This window comes from Podarcis liolepis (genome assembly GCF_965112155.1).
Source record: "Podarcis liolepis genome assembly, chromosome: W".
Taxonomy (NCBI): Eukaryota; Metazoa; Chordata; class Lepidosauria; order Squamata; family Lacertidae; genus Podarcis; species Podarcis liolepis.
This window is the reverse complement of record NC_139568.1, coordinates 10,374,183-10,398,786: the sequence shown is the minus strand read 5'-3', so window position 1 is coordinate 10,398,786 and position 24,604 is coordinate 10,374,183. Positions and strand designations below refer to the sequence as shown.

At 41.1% G+C, this 24,604-nt stretch overlaps 1 long non-coding RNA gene across 1 annotated transcript in view; it reads right to left on the bottom strand.

The window, feature by feature from the left end:
* Positions 1-24,604, bottom strand: part of LOC310697750 — a 120,202-nt gene that overhangs the window by 8,962 nt on the left and 86,636 nt on the right. The window lies entirely within an intron of this gene.

The following is a 24,604-nucleotide window of genomic DNA, read 5'->3' as shown; positions in this document are numbered from 1 at the left end:
AGAGATCAGAGAGCACTGGAGCTCTCGTGCTGAGTATTGATGGCTCACAGCTGCCCCACGTTGAAGGGTTAGAAATGGCCCATGATGTTTGGCAGGTGCTGGAGAGGGGTCACCACAGAACCACAGTGGGAGCCAAGATCCATGTCACTAGATGTTTGTTTGAGCTGAAGCTACAACCTGGTGGCAGTATCAGAGAGCATGTGACAAAGATGCTGGCAGTGTTTAACAGACTGAGGCAGTTGAATGTGATTTTTCCAGAAAATTTGAAGGTGTATATTCTGAGTTCTCTGGACAAGAGTTATGGCAATCTGTGCTTAACCCTCGAAGCCATTCCCCCAGCCGACTTAACGCTGTAGTTTGTCTCAGGGACATTATCCGATGAAGAGGAAAGACGGCAGTGGGGGGGGGGGCTGAGCTGGCTCAGGCTGTCCTGCTTCCAAGAAGGGGGGGGGGGCGGCAGTAAAAGAGGACACTGTAAAAGCTTTTGCTACAAGGCATTGTTATCGTTGTGGCTCGGAGAACCACCTGCATAAACATTGCCCCAAGGAAGCCAAGGAAGCTGCACAGAATGTCTCCAAGGTTGTTGCCCCTGCCAACCAGATAAGGGGGTCGGCCTGGCGTGGGAATGCAAGGAAAGGTCCCAGAGGAAGTGACAGAGACGCTGCATTGCATCATCTGGCTGCTTCCATGGCGACAGTGAAGGGCAGCGATGAGCTCAGCATACAGCACTGGTTGATTGACAGTGGAGCAAGTCATCATCTGCTGCCATCTGGTGTCCACATGGCGAACTGCAGAGCTGTTTCCGAAGGAAAATCGGTCACGCTTGCTGATGGTTCAGAGAAACAGCTGACAACTATTGGCACTGTTTTTGTTCCTTTTCTGAATTCCGAACTAGAAGCATTCGTGGTACCAGGGATGAAATATTGCTTACTGTCTGTTTCTTCTCTAGTTAGAGATGGGTTTAAGGTTTGTTTTGAGAATAATGTATGCTGTATCTCCAGGGGTGGGGAACTGTTAGCCATTGTTGAATGTCAGAACAGGCTATTTGTTCTGGAAACGCCTCAATCAAGTAAGGGTAACACTGAGACAGCACAAGCACAGTGTGCAAATGTTCCCACTCACAACATGTGTCACTACTTATGGCACAGGAGGATGTCCCATTGTAACTGGAGGTATGTGAAAAGGCTACCAGGGTGCACTGAGGGATGCAAAATAAAGTCATGTGCTAAGTTCTTGGATTGCAGATCCTGCAAGAAGGCAAAGGTAAAAACGTTCAGTTATCCTAGGTCTGACAGGGTAACCACAAAACCTTTTGAGTTGGTACATGTTGATATCTGTGGTCCCATGCCTGTTGCAAGTCTAAGTGGGGCTAAGTATGTGTTAACCTTGATTGATGACTACTCTAGAAATGGTTGGGTGATACCTCTGAAGGAAAAGGGTGAGGCCGCCAATTTGCTAAAAGAGTGGGTCACTGCAGTGGAACTCCAATTCTCGCTGAGGGTTTGCAGTTTCCAATCAGATCGCGGTGGGGAGTTCACTGGGTCTGCGTTGCAGGGTTACTTTCGCCAGAAAGTGATACGTCACAGGTTGACGGTTCCGCATTCACCACAGGAGAACAGGGTGTCAGAAAGGCGGAACAGGATGCTCCAGGAGGCTGTGGAAACGATGCTTTTTGACTCAGGCTTACCACAATGCTTCTGGGCGGAAGCTTGGAAGACGGCGAACTTCACACTGAATCGTTCATACAGCTCTGTTGTAGGTGACACACCCTATTTTCTGCTGCATGGTAAGAAACCGAAGGTACTTTTCTTCCATGTTTTTGGGTGCAAGGCTTGGGTTCTTGTGCCAAAAGCCTGATACAGAAAGGGTGGCCCCAGGTCCCGGAAAATGATCTTTTGTGGGTATGAGCCAGGGACAAAGGGGTGGAGATTTGCCTATCCAGAGGGCAATCAGTCAAGGGTTCTAGTCAGCAGGAGTGCTGAGTTCTGTGAGCAGAATGGGTGGACACACATCCACGGGAATCCTGATGTTCTCTCAGAGTTTGCTTGAATCTGCTGAGGAGGGAGAGTTAGTAACTGAACTTGCTGACCAGGAGCAAGAGCAGGAGCAGCCATCTCCAGAGGCTGTGAAGCAAGAGCCAAAGAGTGTGCCTACATCTCCCACCAGTCCAGTTAAGTTCAGAAGACGCAGTAAGTCAGAGGGGGAATCTTCTGATGTCAAGGACACACAAGCTGGCCCAGTGGGTCAGAGGGGGCATCTGACGTAGTGCCAAGGCGTTCTGCACACACCACGAAGGGAAAGCCACCCAAAAGGTTTGAAGTCACTAATGTGTGGGTTGGTTTGGCTCAAGGTGAACCAGAGAGTTTTGAGGAGGTTCAACAGTTGCCTCAGGCAGAAGCCAGGAAATGGCATGAGGCAATAGAGGAGTTGTTGAACTCAATGAGGTCTCTAGGTGTGTTCTTCACCATGAAGCTGCCTGAAGGCAAACAGGCAGTGAGCTGTCGTTGGGTGAACAGAATTAAACCCACAGCAACTGGAGAGCCACAGTACAAAGCTAGGCTAGTAGCTAGAGGTTTCACACAGAGAAAAGGGCTGCATTACACTGAAGTGTATGCTCCTACTTCCAGAAGTGAAACTCTGCGTGTGCTATTAGCAGTTGCTGCCGAAAGGGGTTTTCAGGTACATCATTTTGATGTGGCTGTTGCTTACTTGAACTCCGACCTGAACATGCTACCACCTCCAGGGTTCAAGGGCAATAAACCAGATGTAGTGTGGAAGTTACACAAGTCCATCTATGGCCTAAAGCAATAGGCCAGAAACTGGAACTTGTGCCTGAATGATGCTTTGGAAAGCATGGGTTTCAGGAAAAGTCTTGCAGATAGCTGCCTGTACTTGAAGGGGTCAGGAGAGACACAGGAGCTAGTGTTGGTGTTCGTGGATGACATAATCCATGTGGCAAAGACAGGGAAACAGGTGCAAGGTTTTGTCAAAGAGCTTGGGAAGCATTTTAAGCTCAAGAACGTAGGTCCTGTAAAAGTGTACCTAGGCGTCCAGGTTGATAGAACTGAGGACGGCAGTTTTTTGCTCAGTCAGAAAGGCAAGATTGAGCAGTTGATTGAGAAGTTCAGGATGGCTGAGTGTGCAGGGGTCAGAACACCCATGGAAATGAGCTATGTGAAAGTCAGCTCGGGGACCGTTCTGAGTTCTCAAACCCTGAGGTTTTTCAGTTCGCTCTAGGGAGTTTGTTGTATCTTTCCCAGTGGAGCAGACCAGACATAGCGTTTGCTATAAACCTGCTCAGCAGGGAGGCTACAAAGCCAAGTGTAAGTGCCTGGAATGGTATCAGGAGAGTGCTCAGGTATTTGCAGGATACCAAAGATTTCTGCCTCAAACTGTCAGCTGAGGGTGAAGCACAGCTTACATGCTGGACTGACAGTGATTGGGCAAATCTTGAGGACAGGAAATCAGTGTCTGGGTTAGTAGTGAAGTTTGGGGAATCTCTAGTTGGGCGGAAGTCCCAAAAGCAAAGTCTCATTGTGCTTTCCTCTACAGAAGCTGAATTCAGTGCATTGTCAGAGCTTTGTAGAGAACTAGAGTTCTACAAGTGTTTGGTCCAAGAGATCTGTGGGGAGTGTTGCTTGCCCATCACTGTTTGGGAAGACCATCAACCCTGTTTGAAGTTGGCAAAGTCTGGACAGTTCAAGTCCAGAACCAAACATTTGGACATATGTTTCCAGAATGTGTGTCAGAGTGTCCAGACAGGCTTAGTGAAGCTGAAGTACTGTCCAAGTCAGGAGAATTTAGCAGATGACCTTTGAACTTCCACAGACACAGCGAGTTCTGTGAAGGGCTGTGTTTGGGGTAAGTGGTAGTCATCTCAGTGGTACAGGACAAGAGGGGGTGTGAGGAGACCCAGAGCTTACAGGGTTAACTGTTGGCTATTTGGAGTTTAGTAGCGCTGCAGAGAGCTTCCTAGGAAGACCATGCATAACAAGGAACTCAAAAAAACTTTAACAAGGTTTTAATAACAAAAACAAAAACTCCTTTTACACTAAAGATAACAACAACAAACATGACCCAACCACCAACCCATCCCCCAGGGTGATGAGAGAGCTAGGTGCTGCTCCTTATATACTATGCCCAAATGCTGACACAGCTTAATCAACACAATCTAGCAGCACTTGCTATGTTTCACAGCTGCAAGACTGGGTCTCATTATTTGCCCTGGCCCTTAAAGGCATACACAACTTGTGAAACAATAATGAACCTTCACATTTACAGTGACCATTCAACACTGGTGGTACAGGACAAGAGGGGGTGTGAGGAGACCCAGAGCTTACAGGGTTAACAGCTCAATAAACGCTTCTTAGATTAGAAAGAAGCTGTGTGCAAGAGTGTTTTCTGCATGCCTGAGATTCCTGCACACAGACACACTGCTGATCGCTATACTCTGCTGGAAGCCAGGAGAAGCAGAGGGACGCAGTGGAAGCGGGCTGGACGCAAAGCACTGTGGCTGTTGCAGCTGAGACGGACATCCAGTCTCACAACTCTCCTGTTATATGGGGATGTTAGAGGGGTTTTTCTTCCTCTGGTGGCAGAAGACAGAAGCTATGATACCAAATCAAATAAAGGTTTTATTACAAAACAACAAACAAAGCTTGTGGGTGCTTTTCCTTGCAGGCAAATCCAAACTGCAACTTTTCCTGCTTTTGTAGTCATGACCAGCTGTACCCAATCTGCCCAAAGCTCACAGAAACAGTTCTTAAAGGTACAAACATCTTTACTGTTTCTTTGCAGAATGACTCCTAATACCCCCTCTCATTCAAACAAACAGAAACAAAACACTACTTTAAACATATACAAAACATATTTATGCATCATGCACAACAATTTCCAATTTTGTCACTAGTTGTGCATGTTTCTCAAAAGTTAGTGCTTTCATAAATATATCAGCCACATTTTGCATGCTCTCACAGTATTTTAGCATTATCAGGTTTTGTTTAACATTGTCAGTTACATTTTGATACTTAATTTCTAAATGTTTGGATTTATTTTTAAACTGCTCAGATCCAGCCAAAGTTATTACAGCTTGATTGTTTTCCCATATTTGAACTGGATTGTATATCTAAATCATTGAGGATTTGAACGTAATATTTTATTTCATTACACAACTCCAATAAAGCACAGTATTCAGCCTCTGTTGAAGATGTGGCCACGATTCCTTGTTTTTTGGACTTCCAACCTATCAAGGAATCCCCAGATTGAAACACCATACCAGAAATGGATTTTCTATCAGGCAGGTTGGCCCAATCGCTGTCAACGTAACACTGCAATTTTGTAGACCCTGAAGATGGTAATCTTAAATACCGGAAAATACGTTTTAAACCCTTCCAGGCATTTTCTGTGGGATAGCTTACTAGTCTGCTCAGTATTCCAACTGTATAAGTCAAATCTGGTCTGCTCCACAATGAAATGTATAATAAACTTCCAGCTATTGAATGGTACATTTCAGGAATTACTGGTTCTGTGCATTCTCCTTCATTCTTGAAAAAACCTATTTCCATTGGGGTTTTTACTCCCTTGCTATTTTACATATTGTTTGTTTCAAGTAATTCTGTTATTTTATCTTTTTGACTCAACAAAAAACTTCCATCGTTTGTCCTTTGAATTTCTAGACCGAGATAATTTTTTACGGGCCCCAAATCTCTTATTTTATATTCCTTTTAGTTGTTCTGCAAAATTTACCACTTGCTTGTCATTTTTTGTAGAATAAAGCAAATCATCAACCTAAGACAAACATAATTCTTGTTTATACCCTTTCCTTTAGTGTGCAAGCAATTATCAGCTAAGCTTCTTTTAAAGCCAAGATTTTTTAAAGCATTATCAAGACACTCATTCCAATTTCTAGCTGATTGTTTGAGCCCATAGATTGCTTTGTGTAACCTATATACAGAATTCTGTTTGCCTGCCTCAAAACCTGGTGCTTGATTCATAAAAATTTCTTCGTACAGATTTGTGTTAAGATAAGCTGTTTCAATATCAAAATAAGTTACCTTTAATCCACTTTGTGCTGCAATAGCTAGCAATAAACGTATACTTTCGCTCCTTGCAGTAGGAGAAAAGGTTTCATCAAAACTTTCACCTTTTCTTTGCGTAAAGCCTCGTGCTACCAGCCTAGCTTACCATCTGCCAAGTGTTTTATTTTATACACCCATCTACAGTCCACTGCCTTTTTTCCTTCTGGCAATGGCTCAATAGTAAACACATTATGTTCTGCTAAATATTTCATTTCTGCTCTCATTGCATTTTTCCACATTACTATTTCCTGGTGTGGTAACTTTAAAACCTCCTCATAATCACAAGGTTCTTTCTTCACATCAACAGTTTTAACTCCTTGTATAGTAAACCTTTCTGGAGGTACCCCCTTATTGCTTCTTTGTGATCTTCTAACTTGAACACTCTCCCCCTCTGAACTATCTTCCCCTTCTAATTCATCTTGCTCAGGGGAAATTGATTCAGCTTTAGGAGATTGTGTACTGGGACCCTCATCCCCTGATTCCTCATCACTATCACTTTCAGAACTTTCTTTAATTTGTGGCTTTTCTTCCTCAGATTTCACAAATTTATCTATCATCTGAAGATAAAACAACTTCTGAATTTCCATGTAAACGAGCCCAACCATCTTGCTCACAAAACTGCATGTCTTGATATCACAACCCTGCCACGCCCTAGTGCAAAACGATACCCTTTTGACCAACTTTGATAGCCAACAAACCTAAGTCTCTTTGCCTTGGGATCTCCTTTCCTTCTCTGTCCTTTTGGGATGTGAACCCAAGCCAACAACCAAAAGTTTTAACATGGTCCAAAAATTTAATGATTATTTAGTTAAATTTGTTAAGTTAAACTAATTGGAAATAGCTTGCAGGTACTAGATTGGCCCAGGATTTTATACAAGTTAAGTGATGAATTAATGTGTTTAATTTCGAATTGAAAAGATATAAAGTTGTTTAAGGACCAAGTTAAGTTTATAAGAACTCTGAATTGGAAAACCATTAAAAGGATATACATTGAAATTCAACCAAGGGGAAGCGAGGAAGTCACTTAACAATGTTAATAAGTATAATTTTAATAAGGTTATGATTTATGTTTGTTTTTTTATTAGTTTGTTTATAATTTTGGGGAAATAAATAAAAAAATGGGGGGGGGTTTAACATGGTCCAAAAAAGGTTTTTTTCCATAAAGCAAAAAACGAGGGGTATTGTTTATGGTAGAATGAAACAATCTGTTCTGTATGTAATTAGCACAGAGAATTGCTTCCCCCCCCAAATTTTCTAGATAAGCCAGAATCACATAACATAGAATCTAGCATTGTTTGTAAAGACCTTATCTTGCATTCTGCAATTGAATTTTCTTCAGGTGAAAAAGGACACGATTTTTGGTGACTAATACCACGCTTTTTGAACCATATCTGGAAGGCTTCAGACATGAACTCGCCTCCACGGTCACTCTGCAATTGGGTAACTTTGTAGGGAAACTGCCTTTATATAGTTGACCCAATTTTTAATGAGTTGACCAGTTTCACTTTTGTGTTTTAACAAGTATACCCAAGTATACCGGCTATAATCATCCAGAAGAACCAGAAAAAAATTTGCTCCTCCTTCAGATTCCGCAAATGGCCCACAAAGGTCTGAGTGTACTAAAGCAAATGGCTTCTTGCTAATTCTATTACTTTCAAGATGAGATCCCCGCTTACTTTTAGACTCCTTGCAGGTATTGCAGTCCAGAAAAAGTAAACATTTTTTCATTTTAATTCCCTTACTTAATTCTGGCATTTTTGCAGTACTGCAGAAATTGGCATGGCATGCCCCAAACAACGATGCCACAGATGCTGGCACTCATCATGCAAGGCTCTATTACAGGCTTTAACGCATGCCCCAGACTCACTTCTTAGCTGGTCTTTCAAAACAAATAAACCATTTTTTAGTGACGCTGTAAACATTTTTCCAGCTTTCTCTATTTTACAGCCTGAACCAGAGGTGGTTATATTAAACCCCTGTTTAAAAAGACTTGCAACTGAAAGTAAATTATTTTCTAAACTTGGTACACATAAAACATTGGTAAATTTGGTGCATAAACAGTTAATATTCACACTACCCTTTACAGCTGACTCATGCACTGTTCCATCGGTTAGTACTACATTTACAGATTTACAAGGCTGCTTTTCTACAAGAGCTTGTGCAGACTTAACAAAAATGTTTGTCGCTGCTGAGTCTAAAATCCAGTCCTGTCCAATGTCATGACTGGTGCCTCAAACTGCTGCAGAAACATACCGGATTCAACTCTTCCTGTCTCCTCGCTTCCCCAAGTTCATTTAACTGAAAATAAATCACGCATTCTTTGAAGGTGTTTTGAAACACATTCACCCTCATTTAGTCTGGCTCGATACAGAGCTCTCAGAGTAATTTTACTGCCAGCAGTATGTCTAATGTGTATCGCTCTCAGTGCGTTCCAAAACTCACTTGCTGTTTCAAGGTCTTGCACATGAGATAATTGAGACTTCTCTAAACTCAAAATTAGATTGGCATAGGCTTTGTCCTCCAGCCTTTGGTCTGCTTCATCTACTTCTTCATCCTCATCTTTTACAGGAGGGTTAACAATAACAGTCCAACATTGTTCTTTCTTTAAAAATGCCCGCATCTGTGAACTCCATGACATATAATTGGATTCTCCCAGTTTCTCTACTGGAAAATATGAAGCTCTCCCTTGAGCTCCAGCTCCAAGTCCAGCCATGGCTCCACTCAGCTTCCAGCTTTCCACTCAGTCTTTAATCACATGTGGCTTGAAGAATTGTTCGGCTCCTGATCTCAAACAGACACTACCTGCTGACGCCTTCACACAGCCAGCTGCTTGAGAAACGCCGAGTTGCTTCCAGTCTCTGGGTTCTTTTCCACACTCTGTCTCTGCCCACTCAGGACTGGGCCCATAACCTGTTAGGGGGGGGTTTCCTCTGGTGGCAGAAGACAGAAGCTATGATACCACGAGACCAGTGTAAAACCAATTCAAATAAATCAAATCAAATTTTATTAAACGGTCACAGACCAGATTAACTCGTACAACTAGTCAGCGAAGCATAGCACCGGAAAAAACAAAGGACAATTTCAATACAGATTAGGCCAAAACAGCAATTTAAAATTAGACAACATACATACAATTAAGTATTTGCCTTCGCCTGCATATTGACATTGGAAAGCTCTTGTTTCCTACGCCTAATAGCGGCTACACAAAATTTGGCCACATTGATCGTAATTTCAGGAACCTTATCTTCTATCAAGGCTCTCATACGTTGGAGTTCTGGTTCATTTTTACGCTTTTGTAGAACTGGGGCAATAAAGGTCAGGCGTAGATCCTCGTAGTAACTACAGTGTAGCAATACATGCATACTTGTTTCCACTTCCGATGAGCCACATGGGCAAACACGTGACGCATATGGTTTGCCCTCATATCTGCCTAGCAACAGGGTAGAGGGCAAAACGTTAAACCTGGCCAGGGTAAAGGAGTGTCTGTACTTAGATATTTGTAAATCAGCCAGATAATTTGCGGGTGAGAACCCTCTCCCAAAGTCTCTAATTGTGGCATATTTATCCATTTTGCCCATGTGACATTGCAGCTCTATGTCCCTAATGCGTTGGAGCACTTGACTTCTGGCTCTCTCATATCCTGCCGCTATCAAGATCTGCGGGGAGAATCCCAAGCTTCTTATCTTTTCAAACAGGGAAGCTTTCCAGGTGGAGTGAAAGGTGTCTAAGAGTGTTAAAGGAGCCAGACAGGCCGGGGGAAAAAAAAGTTTTAGCCAGTAGTGTATCTTTAGAATCCACAACCGCGCGTTAACGGGTGGTTGTCCAACTTCTAAGCGGACAGCTATATTAGATACACAGGGCGGGATCCCCAATAAACACCGATAGAATTTTGTTTGAAATGCCTCCATAGGCACAAAATTTTTGAAACTGCAAACCTGGGATCCATAAGTGAGTTGTGGGAGTATTTTTGCAGCAAAAACCTGGGAGGCCGCCAGAACGTATTTACCCCCTTTCCCGTGAAAAAATCTTGTAAGGGCTTTATTGGCCCTTCCTGCGTTGGCAATGGCGTTTTCCATCTGTTGGTGCCACAAGACCCTTTCCTGAAAAGTTATTCCCAGATATTTGAAAGTTGCTACCTGGTCAATAGGTTGACCATTAATTCTCCATTTGTGTTTCCTTCTTTTTTAAAAAAACACCATAATTTTAGATTTGCTGTAATTTATTGCTAGTTGTTCCGCTTGACAATAGTCAGCAAGTGATCTCAGAAGCTTCCTCAAACCAACGCAGGAAAAGGAGAGTAGGACTGCGTCATCCGCATACAGAAGCCCCGGGAGGGGCATACCTGCCAGTTTGGGAGGGTGGGCATTTTCTTTCGCCATATTTACTGCTAGAGAGTTGATATAAAAATTAAATAGCGTTGGCACGAGGACACAGCCTTGTTTAACCCCATAGTGCGTTTGAATTTCTTCAGTTAGATGGCCTGACCGATCGCATCTTACCCTCACCCTGGTGTTTTCGTATAGTCCATGGACAAGGCGTAATAAGCGTTTATCTATGTTTGTAGCGCCAAGCTTTTCCCAGAGTCTGTCCCTTGGTATTAGATCAAAAGCCGATTTAAAATCCACAAATGCTGCATATAAAGACCCCCCTTTTCTGGAGTATTTGTCTGCCAGGTGTTGGAGGATAAGAGCCTGGTCTATAGTTGAGCGCTTTGCTCTAAAACCAGCTTGAGCTTCTGATAGAATATGCTCTCTTTCCACCCACTCCACTAATTTATCACATAAATGAGCAGCGTACAGTTTGCTAATAATACTTAATAGACTGATTGGTCTATAGTTAGCTGGCTCAGTTCTGTTTCCTTTCTTGAATATTGGAATGATGATGGCTAAACCCCAATCCTCGGGGATAATAGCCGCTTGATTTATACTAGTGAACAAGGCGGCTAGCACAGGGGCCCACCATTCAACATTTGCCTTAAGAATTTCTGGTGGGATATTGTCAGCACCCGGGGCTTTCCCTGATTTAAGAGATTGAATAAGGCCGGTAATTTCTTCTGTGGTTACAGGGGGCCATTCCTTGCCAAATTCACTTGAAGCAGGAAGCAGAACTGGGGCCAGTTGATTTGATGAATATAATGAAAGGAAATAGGCCTCCCATGCTCCAGCGGGTATAGAGTATTCGATTTCAATCGGGGAGTCTCTCCAGCTTTTTGCAATTGTTTTCCAAAACGTGGCAGAATATTTCCTTTGGGAGGCCTCCACTAGGCACTGCCATTCCTCCCTTTGTGCCTGAAGCTTTTTCCTGTTAATCAAAGGTTTATAACTGCGTTTTAACTCAAACCAGTCTAATGGAAGCGAAGGTAAGTTCGCTGATCTATAGTTCCTGTACTTATCCAGCAGGAGGCGTTTCATAGCCATGCATTCTTGGTCAAACCAAGGTTTAGACTTATTAGAGTATAGAGATTGCCATGACGTTTTTTTGTTGGTCAGATAAGGTTGTAGAGACGAAATCAGTTCCCGGAACATGTCTAATCTAGCCTCAGGAGTTGGGGAATTAACAAGGTTCTCCTTTCTAGCAAGAAAAGTAACTGAGTGAAGTCTTTCCAATATTTCATCACTCAATTTGCTGGACCATCTAATACGTGAGTATCTTAGGTCCATGTTTTCGAAACATGGGGCTACAAGTTTATCAGAGCATAATAAATCTTTTCTTACATCCAGTATTAGACAGAGCGGTAAATGGCCAATCAGACGAAGCGTTATATGCTCATTTTCATGATGTACCTCCCATTTCTGAAGAAGCCCATTCTATTCCCCCAAGGCTCTCAAAAGACAAGGGCTGCAACTACGCAGGCCTATGCCTTCTACGTTTTCCCAACAATCTGGATTTGACTGTATTAAATGGTCGTGTCGACAGAGAACCCAGTGGGGAATTCAAATAAAGGTTTTATTACAAAACAACAAACATCAAAGCTTGTGTGTGTTTTTCCTTGCAGGCAATTCCAAACTGCAACTTTTCATGCTTTTGTAGTCATGACCAGCTGTACCCAATCTGCCCAAAACTCACAGAAACAGTTCTTAAAGGTACAAACATATTTACTGTTTCTTTGCAGAATAACTCCCAATAAGGGAAATGCTGGAAGAAATGGTAAAGTCAGCACAAATAAAGTGGGCTCGGGATTTAGGCCACAATATACAACTTGAAGATGGGGAAAAGATGTGGAAGGTGAATTTAAAATTTACAGATTGTATTTTATTGAAAGAGAATTATATGAAAATGATGTATAGATGGTATATTATGCCAGAGAAAGTGGCAAAAATGTATAAAAAGGGATCTAAAACTTGTCGGAAATGTAAAGAAAAAGATGGTACATATTATCATATGTGGTGGGAATGCAAAAGAGTTAGAAATTATTGGGAAATGATATATAATGAATTGAAAAATGTTTCAAAAGACTTTTGTTAAGAAACCAGAAGCATTCCTCCTAGGAATTCTAGATCAAGATTAAAAAAAAGAAAACTGGAAATTATTTATGTATGCAACAACAGCAGCAAGAATTATATTAGCACAAGCTTGGAAGACAGAAGAAATACCAATGAAAGAACAATGGAAGGGAAACTTATGGAATATGCAGAACTGGAAAAATTAACAGATAAATTACATGAAAAGGATAACAAAGATTTTAAAAGAGAATGGGAACCATTTACAACATATATGAAGAGGCAACATAAAGAATTGAACTCACTGGCAGGGTTTGAATAAACAAGCACAATTGTATATAACAATAAGTAAGACTATGTGTATTGGATTACAGATAGGTAGCCGTGTTGGTCTGCCAGAGCCTGCAATAAACCCAGATGCCAACTTTGCTGCCACATACACCCGGACAACACCATTACTGGCCCCAACAACATCACACATACCATCTCGGGACTATTTAATTGCTCAACGTCTAACATTGTGTATGCCATCAAATGCCAACAGTGTCCTTCAGCTCTCTATATTGGACAAACAGGCCAAACCTTACGACAAAGAATAAACGGACATAAATCAGACATCAAGAATCACAAAACAGAGAAACCAGTAGGAGAACACCTCAATCTCCCAGGACATTCTATACAAGATCTCAAAGTAGCTGTTTTACTACAAAGGAATTTCAGAAATAGACTGGAAAGAGAAGCTGCTGAATTGCAACTCATTACCAAACTTAAAACCATGGAGAGACCTGGTTTGAACAAAGACATTGGATTCTTATCTCACTATACATGACTAAGCCATTTTTCACCTTCTCACCCCTTGCCTTTTCCTGTAAGACCTATTGCAGTCGTTAAGAGTCGTCAACAGGCTCATCTCAGCCATCTGCCAATCTCCCATTCCCACCACCCTTCTGAGTAATACCCCTCCCCACCTTCTCACTATATAGAAGGATCTGGCAACTTCTGTTTCAGTGTATCTGAAGAAGTGTGCATGCACACAAAAGCTCATACCAAGAACTAACTTAGTTGGTCTTTAAGGTGCTACTGGAAGGAATTTTTTATGTGTATTGGGAAAATTTTGGGAAACAACACGCAGGATGAGTAATATGGAAATAAAACAAAATGGGAATGTGAGGGAAGTCGAGAGGAGGAGGGGGGAATATGGAAAATTGTTAGAGAAATATTGTTAGCGGACGTATATTTGGAAAAACCAATAAAAATATTTTTTTTAAAAAAAACCAAAAGCAAATGGTATGGCTGTGCCTTTTTGCTGTATTTATTTTGGTTTGATTTGATTTCTCATTGTCTTCATTTCTTTCTGTTTTGCATCTTTGCAGTTGGCATGCCTAAAGAGCATTGGCTTTAAGAAAAATTGAAGCAAAGCAATGCAGTGAACAGGGACTAGCAAGGGTCCAAGGAATGTGTGGCGAAGGCCGTGGGGCCAGAGTCAGATCCAGGGGGAGAGGGAAGTGATTTATGTGAGTTTGTGCCTCCTGCAAGGCAGGAGCTGCAAAAATGGATACAGTCTGAGCCATCAGAGATGGGCAGAAGGTGCAGGATGTGGGGAAAGAGCCAGGGCTGGAGGAAGAGCAGGGTGTGCCAGGAGCAGAGGAGGAGACCATGTTGGGGGAGGAGAGCGGTAGAATCTCCTCTGTCCTCTTCTCTGCTGTCCTCCAGCACCAGAGGGGCTTGAAGAGGCAGGCACAGCAGCAACGTCCATGTAGGAGAAGTCACAGGTTGCTTGCATGCATCCCATCAGGGGAGAGTACTTAAGGTTGAGTGGAGGCATGGTCACACCGTTGCTCCAACAGTCCTGCTCTGAGCACAAGTCTGGAGAGGGATGCCAGCTACTTAGTCACCAGAAGCGTGTGTACATGCTTTGTGCACCTTAGGAGCTACCGCAAGTGTGTGCTTTGTCAAGAAAGAATTAAACTACCAGCCGTCTGTCCTCTTTGGGCTGGGCTGTGCTCAGGACATGGAGTAAGAGATAAAAGAGCATGGGAACTGCCTTACACAAAGTAAGACCATTGGTCCATCTGGCTCAGTTTTGTCTACAGCAGGGTTTCCCAAACTTGGGTCTCCAGCTGTTTTGCACTACAATGTCCATCATCCCTGACCACTGGTCCTGCTAGCTAGGGATGATGGGAATTGTATTAAGCAGTTAGGGCAGAATGAATGGAAGTATAGAGAATATGACTATGGAGTTCATAACGCGTGGGTGGCAATGACTACTATAAAGCATGATTATTGATGATATGGACAACAAAATAAATATTCAACCCTGGAACTGCTCATTGCAGACCAGAGTAGCCACTGAGTATACAAAAGGTTTAACTTTAGTGAATCTTCAGAACTGCTCACTGCAATTTAGGCCTGTTTTTGTAGTTGGACAATGAGGACTGTGACATGCATTATTACAAAATTGTCCAGTAGCACCTTAGAGACCAACTCAGTTTGTTCTGGGTCTAAGCTTTCATGCGCATGCACACTTCTTCAGATACACTGAGACAGAAGTCACCAGACCCTTATATACAGTATAGTGAGAGGGTGGGGTGGGGCATTTCTCAGAAGGGTAGTAGGAGGTGGGTGATTGACACAAAGGGGGTGGTAAACCTGTTGACGGCTGTTGTTGTTTAGTCGTGTCTGGCTCTTCGTGACCCCATGAACCAGACCATGCCAGGCACTCCTGTTTTCCACTGCCTCCCACAGTTCTGTCAAATTCATGTTGGTAGTTTCGAGAACATTGTCCAACCATCTCATCCTCTGTTGTCCCCTTCTCCTTGTGCCCTCCATCTTTCCCAACATCAGGGTCTTTTCCAGGGAGTCTTCTCTTCTCATGAGGTGGCCAAAATATTGGAGCCTCAGCTTCACGATCTGTCCTTCCAGTGAGCACTCAGGGCTGATTTCCTTAAGAATGGATAGGTTTGATATTCTTGCAGTCCATGGGTGACAGGGTCGAACCGGAGGCCTCAAGTTCCCCAGAGGGAGGGGAAGGTCAAGGAGCAGAAGACAGGGAAGAGGTACCTGAGAGAGGGGGAGGCAACGAGGAGCAAGCAGTTGGAATAAGCTCAGAAAGTTCACAGGCAACTCAAGGGTTACGCTCCGGGTCAGAAGAAGGGAGGGGATCAAGATTTACGACCGCCTTAGAGAGGCGTGTAATTGAGCCTCGGAGAGAGCGCCAGAGTGGGAGACTGCGCCATTTTATGAGCTGTTGGAGTGGGAAGCACAGGTCTCAACGTAAATCGGATTTCAGTGACTCTGATGGGTGAAATTTCTGCTAATTGCTACTTGTAAATCTGTAAATAAAGACGCCAAAGAGACTCTCGTGGCTTCTGTGTGAGAGGAGAGGCCATCAGCTCTGACAATTGGACTCTCAAGAGTCTCCTCCAGCACCATAATTCAAAAGCATCCATTCTTCGGTGATCAGCCTTCTTCTTCTTTTTTTTATTGGGTTTTTCACACACAAACAAGAAGAAAATAAAGCAATCTTTTACAATCAACATTTGAAGTCATCATATTTACACTGCGTGTCCTCACGCCTCAACTTCCTTCCTTCTCTGCTTCGGTTTTCTTGAGATATATCCCCTCCTGTAGATTCTTATTCCTCTTCTATGCACATCACAGGAATTATGTTAACCCTGCCATAGTTTTTAAGCTTCTACAGTTTGTTCTTATATATGTCATAAATTTACCCCATTCTTCATCAAACTTTGTCCCTTTTTGGTCTCTTATTCTATATGTCATTTTAGCTAATTCTGTATATTCAAAAAATTTAGCCTGCCATTCCCTTACCGTAGTTTCCATTTTTGAGCCACGAGTATTCTCGCTGCTGCAGTAGCATATTGGAATAATTTATTATCTTCTTTTTTACTTCCTTCCCTATTATCCCTAATAAAAAGATTTCGGGTTTTGGGGGGAACGTATACTTGAGAAGTTTTTTTAATTCAATACATTTTGACTCCCATTTTTTTTTTCATCTTTTCGCACTCCCACCACATATGATAGAGATCCCCCTCTTTGGATTTACATTTCCAGCAGGCTTTATTATTCAATTTTTACATTTTGGCCAATTTGACCGGGGTAATATACCACCGGTATACCATTTTTTCTAGATTTTCTCTTAAGGTGGAGCATGCTGTAAATTTCATCCCATCGTTCCACAATTTAACCCATTTATCGTAATCGATATTGTAGCCAAAATTGATCGCCCACTTTATCATAACTTCTTTAACCATCTCATCCTTAGTGTCCCATTCCAACAAGAAATCGTACATTTTGGACAAAAGTTTTGATCTGCTTTCCAAAATATCTGTTTGAAATTTAGATTTTTCCTCGCTAAATCCCTTTTTTGTCTTCTTTTAATAAACCGTTTATTTGATGATACTGTAACCATCCTGTGAGCCCATCTTTTATTTCCTCATATGGTTTAATTTTCCACCCTTGTTCTGTTTTCACTAATATATCTTCATAGGTTATTCTCTTTACCTCCAAATTCAATTTTTCTTATTGTTAACACATCTATCAGGGATAGCCACCAGGGTGTGGTTCTTTCTAGCAGAGATTTATTTTTGTCCCATACATCATATAAGGGACCCCTAAAGATGTGATTTGTAAAACCTTTATGTATTTTCACCTTGTTTTGCCACAGATAGGAATGCCAGCCATATCTATTATTGTACCCTTTGAGATCTAGCAAGTCAGTATTCTTTAAGATTATCCATTCTTTTATCCAGCACAGACAGGATGCCTCATAGTATAATCTCAAGTTTGGAACTGAAAAACCTCCTCTCTCCTTCCTGTCTGTCAATAATTTAAATTTAATCCTGGGTCTCTTTCCTTGCCAAATAAATCTTGATAAAGTTTTTTTGCCAATCTTTAAACTGGGATGTTCCTTTAATCACTGGTATCGTTTGAAAAAGAAAGAGCATCTTCGGTAAAATGTTCATTTTAATCGCTGCTAGTCTTCCGCTCCAGGATAACTTTAATCTATTCCAGGTATCCAGGTCATTTTTAATTCCTTTCCAAACTAATGCATAATTGTCACTAAATAGATTGATATTTTTCATTGTTAATCAGATCCCTAAATATTTTACTTTTTTCACCACATTAATTCCACACTTTTGTTCCAATTGTTCTGTCGCATTCCTATCCAAATTTTTAACCATCCTTTTAGTCTTTGTTTTATTTAACTTGAATCCCGATAATTTGCCGAATTCCTCTAGTTCCTCCAATGCTTTCCCAGCACTTGTTTGTGGTTCCTCTAGAGATAAAACCAGATCATCTGCATAGGCCTTCAGTTTAAATTCTTTGATCCCAATTTTGACTCCTCATATTTCTGTCAATTTTCTTAGCCTATCTGCAACAACCTCTAGAACCATTATAAACAACAACGGAGATAGAGGGCAACCTTGTCTCGTGCCTTTCATGATGTCAAAGGGCTCTGTCAATGTATTGTTTACAATTAATTTGGCTGTCTGAGTAGAATAACTTGCATCTATCCCTCTCATAAATGAGCCCTCTATCCCCATTGCTTCCATGGTCTTCAATAAAAACTGCCACGACACATTGTCGAATGCTTTTTCTGCGTCAATAAATATTAACGCTGCTGGTACATCGTTCCTGATTTCTAAATATTCAATAACATTTACAATGTGTCTTACGCTGTCTTTGAGTTGTCGACCGGGGAGAAAACCAACTTGATCCTTATGGATCAAGTCCTTCAGGCTTCTTTTCAATCTATTTGCCAATATTTCTGTGAAGATCTTATAATCGTTATTTAACAACGAAATCGGCCTATAATTCTTGATGTTTAGCTTATCTGTATCTTGTTTAGGAATTAAAGTTATATGTGCTTCTTTCCATGTATTTGGAATATTCCCTCCTTGAATAATATTATTCATAACTTCACATAGAGCTGGAATTAATTGTTCACTAAGAGTTTTATAGTATTTGGAAGAAAGGCCATCCGGACCTGAAGCTTTATCCAATTTCATCTTTTTTATTACCATTTGTATCTCTTCTGGTGTTATTGGTTTATTTAGTTGTTCTCTTTCTTTCCCTGTTATTTGTTTTCCTTTACAGTCTTCTAAATATTTTTCTATTTTACCTACTTCCTTAGACTCTTTCTTATATAGGCCTTTATAAAATTTCTGAAAAGCCTTCTTTATTTCTCTCTGATCTTCTATTTGGAATTCTCCAATTTTAATTTCATTTATCACATTCTGATTTTGTCTTTTTCTCAATTGCCATGCAAGGAGCTTCCCTACTTTATTAGCCGATTCAAAAAAATTCTGCTTCATATATTTAATTTTCCATTCCACTTCTTGATTTACCAATATTGAAAATTGTGTTTGTAACATTTTAATTGCTTGTTTGGTCTGTTCATCTTTAGTCTTTATTGTTAATTTCCTTTCACACTCTTCCAATTGAGCCAAGATTTCTTCTTTTTTCTTTTCTCTCAACTTTTTCCTATAAATATTTTGTTGAATCAAGAAGCCTCTCATGATGGCTTTACTTGCATCCCAAACAATGTCCAAACTAGTTTCTTTATTTGAGTTCCACTTAAAATAATCTTTTATAGTCTCTTTAGCTTTTTCAATCACTTCTTGATTATCAAAAAGATTGTCATTCATCCTCCATCTGAATAACTTCTGTTCTTTATTTCTTAACTCTATTATTCTAGGATTGTGATCTGATAATGTTTTTGGGAGTATCTCACATTTCACTGTTCTTGGGGACAAATCCCTTGAAATCCAAATGTAATCTATTCTTCCCCAGCTTTGGTGAGGCTCAGAGAAGAAAATAAATTGTTTTGTGGTTGGGTGTTTAAGTCTCCAGATGTCTATCAGTTCAAAGTTGTCCACAAGATCAAAAAGAGTTCTTGGTAATTTGCCTTGCTTGTACTTTTTCTTTTTTGTTGATCTATCTATTTCAGGTGTCACCACACCATTCCCATCTCCCATTAATATTATCTTTTGATCGACTGTTTCTGTCAGTCTTTCTTCCAACTTCTTATAAAATTCTGTCTTGTTTGTATTTGGCGCATAAATCCCAACCACAGTAATCCTCCCCCCCCTAGTAGTTAATTTGAACAGCAATTATTCTCCCTTCTTCATCCTTAAAAATTAGTTTAGGCTCCCATTTATATTTAATATATAGCACTACACCTCTTTTCTTATTGACATTTGAGTTAATAAATTCCATACCCAACCTTTTATTTTTCAAAATATGTTTGTGTTTTTTAGCTACGTGGGTTTCTTGTAAACAGATTACATCAAGGTTTTTTTTCCCTTCAAAACATTTTCAACTTTATTTCTCTTAGATTTCTCATTCATGCCATTCACATTCCACGTTAACAATTTCAAGGTCATTTTTACGTATTTAGTTCACAGCTATATAACAAGTTCAGATTTGGGTGGTTTTGTCCCCAAAATCCGCTTCCTCTTCCTCTTCATCCTCTTCCTCCTCCTCTGCTTCTTCCTCTTTACCCTCCTTTGGCTCCTTCTCTCTCTCTTCTCTCCTCCTCCTCCTTTCTTCCTCCGAGTCCTCCCTTACTCCAGGTCTGTGAATGACTCTATCCCCATCCAGCTTTCCCAACTCTCTTTCATACCTCCTTGAGAATTTCTTTACCTCTTGAATATCAGTAAGCCTAAATCTTTTATCTTTATAATAAAAAGAGATCCCCTCAGGAAATTCCCACCTATGTTGTATTCCATTTCTTTTCAGCAAACTCACTAGCTGTTTGTATCTGTCCCTCTTGCGTAAGAATTTGGTGGGAATTTCTTTAAAGATAATAATTGGCCTACCATCAATTGCCAGTTTATTTTGATAACTCATTCTCAAGATTGCGTTTCTCATATCTAATGAGTTAAAAATTATTAAACAGTCGCCTGGTAATTTTTTTGATTTGGCCTTCAGGGATCTTACTTTAATTCTAAATACATTATCCACAGTGTATTCAATTTCTTCTTCCTTCATATCCATCCATCTTGCCAATTCCTTAATCATTTTTATCTTTATATTTTCATTCATTTCCTCATTTACGCCTCTGAATTTCAGGTTAAGCTGCTTTTGACACATCTCCAATAAGGCTAAATTGTCCCAGACCTGCTCCTGTGTTTTGTTTGAATCTACCACTTCATCTTTAATTTTCTCCATCTCTTTCTTGTTTAACTTCCTTTTGAATCCTTTTCGTTGATTCCTCAATCATCTTGGACCTAACAGTCAAGTCTTTAATTTTATTTGAGAGTTCTCCCACCACTCCCTCTATTTTTTTATGCAACGTTTCCTGTATTTCTCCTAATTTTTTCTCCATATGCTGTTAATTCTGTTTAAATTCTTCCTTTATTTTTAACCACAAAATATCCAAATCTTTAATCTCTTCTTGTCTAGAAATTTTCCTTTCACCCGGTGTCCCCTCAATCCCCCCCCCCCGTTTTCCCCTGACATTTTCAGTCTGTTGTTATAATACTCAATTTTGTCCACTAGAGGGCAGGGAAAGTCTCCACAAAACAACCTTATAATTTCACACTGTACCTCTAGATGTCCCCCTCTCACTCCCCCTCACCCACAGTGACTTTCACTTTATCTCTTTGTTCCCAACTCCAATTAATACCAAATTAATTAAAAATCCTTAACAATTCCGCTTCAATCATTTGTTACAAAAATAAAGGAGCAGGAAAAAAACATAGAAAAAATACATAAAGACTCCTATTATTAGTCCAATTAAAAGTCCTCTTCTACGGTCCTCTTCTGTTCTTCTATTCTTCCATAAAATCTTAACTCAGTCTTTCAATAAAGTCTTCAGCCCCTTGATCAGCCTAATCCACGTAATGGAAACACAACAGGAGAAAAAACGCAACAGGAGAAAAAAGAAAAATCCTTAACTCAGTATTTCAATAATATCTTCAGCCCCTTAGCCGGCCTAATCCACCACGATGAAGGTACAGAGGGAGAAGATGATGAAAAGAAACCTTTAAATTTTTATATCTCAGTATTTATCTCTGGCCTCTTGTTAATTTAATCCAATAGCCTCTTGCTGGTTTAATCCAATACCAAACTAAGGGTTGTAACAAAATCCCTCATTTTTCTTCTTAGCCTCTTGTTGGCTTAATCCACGTGAGCAGATAAAATGGAGGTGCAAAAAATTTTGGAGGTGCAAAAAGTTTTAACGTTGTCCATCCAGCCTTTCTTTATATAACTCAGTTCTTATTCCACAGGCTGTTTTTTGACTATTTTATTCCTCTTACACTCCCTCTTGTACTCTCAAATTCAGTCTTATCCTCCGCAAAAATATAATCCAAATAGTCCAGATAGTATTATTTATATTGATAATATTTGTGTTAATACTGTAATACAGAGGTTGGTATACTGGCTTATTATAAAGGCTTATTATTTTAGCAGTCTCATGGAGCATTACAGTCTTTTACATTAAAGCCCTTTCTAACCACCTTTTATTCTTTAAACTGCAATGTTCTCTCTTTACTTCTTTACTTCCCCTCCACCTCATAAGTACCCCAAAACAGCTACAAAGTCTCTATTATTTAACTCTTCTTTCAGTTGATTGCTTTTAAGTATCCTTTGCCTCAGGGCTCTGAGGACCTTCACTTTGTACTCACTCAGCAGGAACTTTCACTTCCTTCTTTGTTCCTGTGACTTTGATCTCCACGCCATTTTCTCACCGCTGCAGGGATGGACTCCCCTTTTACATCCTACAGCATCCAAATCTTCTCCAAATCTTTTCAAAATTTTCCTGGATATACGTATCCTGTAAGTACTGCAGATTCTAAATATTTCTCTTTTGGAAGCTTGCCGCTTTCATTTGAAGCTTGAGACAATGCTGTTCAGGGGGGGTGCCTTCCCTTTCGTGTCTGCAGCTCTATCCTGTTCTCGGGCTTTAATAAAAAAAAATCCAAGAGACAGGAGAGCCGCTCCGACGCCACTGGGTGCCCCTGTCCCTCAAGGATCACCCCCTTGAGGTTTGGGGGTGCGCAGTGCCCTTGCACCCCCTTAAACGCCCGGGCAGCTTGGAAAACCTCCAGAGAGGTTTTTCCACGCTTCAGACCATGTCCGCAGGCAGAACCGGAAGCCGCGATCAGCCTTCTTTATGGTCCAGCTCTCACTTCCATACATCACTACTGGGAAAACCATAGCTTTAACTATATGGACCTTTGTTGGCAAGGTGATGTCTCTGCTTTTTCAGATGCTGTCTAGGTTTGTCATTGCTTTTCTCCCAAGAAGCAGGCATCTTTTAATTTCATGACTGCTGTCACCATCTGCAGTGATAATGGAACCCAAGAAGGTAAAATATCTCACTGCCTACATTTCTTCCCCTTCTATGTGCCAGGAGGTGATGGGACCAGTGGCCATGATCTTCGTTTTTTTAATGTTGAGCTTCAGACCATATTTTGCGCTCTCCTCTTTCACCCTCATTAAAAGGTTCTTTAATTCCTCCTCACTTTCTGCCATCAAGGTTGTGTCATCTGCATATCTGAGGTTGTTGATATTTCTTCCGGCAATCTTAATTCTGGCTAGGGATTCATTTAGTCCAGCCTTTCGCATGATGAATTCTGTATGGCTAACCTGATCCAAAACACCCACCCACCCCACTCACACATGAAAACAAAGATCACCACAGCCAATCACAAACAAACAACCACACCCTAGACCAACCCCAACCTCTCTCACCACCAAAGAAACACAAACGAACAGCAGAGACCCTGCACGAGCAATGCTGACACCAAACCCTACATACATTAAGCAAAATAGAAATATTGCCACCCGACCCCACCCCCACCCATCTTCCCCCCTCCACCCCCTTTCCCCCCTAATGTCTCAACAAATGAAACTGACTTGTAAAAATGTTACATGGAAAAAAATACGAGAGACATTACACATACTTCTGTAAAACAAGAAAATCTTTAATTAAAAGAAATAAAAATAAATTCTGCATATACAGTAAGTTAAATAAACAGGGAGACAATATACAGCCTTGTCGTACTCCTTTCCCAATTTTGAACCAATCAGTTGTTCCATATCCAGTTCTAACTGTAGCTTCTTGTCCCACATAGAGATTTTTCAGGAGACAGATGAGGTGATCAGGCACTCCCATTTCTTTAAAAACTTGCCATAGTTTGCTGTGGTCGACACAGTCTAAGGCTTTTGCGTATTCAATGAAGCAAAAGTAGATGTTTTTCTGAAACTCTCTAGCTTTCTCCATAATCCAGCGCATGTTTGCAATTTGGTCTCTGGTTCCTCTGCCCCTTCGAAATCCAGCTTGCACTTCTGGGCATTCTCAGTCCACATACTGCTTAAGCCTGCCTTGTAGAATTTTAAGCATAACCTTGCTAGCCTTTGAAATGAATGCAATTGTGCGGTAGTTGGAGCATTCTTTGGCACTGCCCTTCTTTGGGATTGGGATGTATACTGATCTTCTCCAATCCTCTGGCCACTGCTGAGTTTTCCAAACTTGCTGGCATATTGAGTGTAGCACCTTAACAGCATCATCTTTAAAAAAATTAAATTAATAGTTTAGCTGGAATATCATCACTTCCACTGGCCTTGTTACTGCCGGAGCCTCCGCTACGACCGAGCTACTCCTCCAGTCGAGCCTTCGGAATCTCCTCCGACAATAATTAATGACCTGAGCCTTTGATGAGGCTCCAGGCATGTTCCCCCATTACAAAGAGTATCCAGCACGCAGGGAAGGACGAGAAATATGAGCTACATTGCAGAGGGTTTTATTTCTAACTATGCAGACAGAAAAGAAATATACATGCTCTCACTGTGAAAGCAGAGAGCAACTGAAACACAAAGGAACAGGAAACCAGTAACATCACATCCGTCTCCTGTCTTCGGTGAGACTTCCAATAGCCTGGAATGTCTGGAATGCAGAACAGAGTCTTGTGACTCCAAGCACTGCACAGTGGCATAAACAGAAATCTAACATCCTCCCCATTTCTGTGAACACCACTGGACAGTGTGTCAGTACAATCTCAGTACAAACCCAGTTTCTGTACATAGGTATAGTGTTGATCCTTCGGAACAACCTTG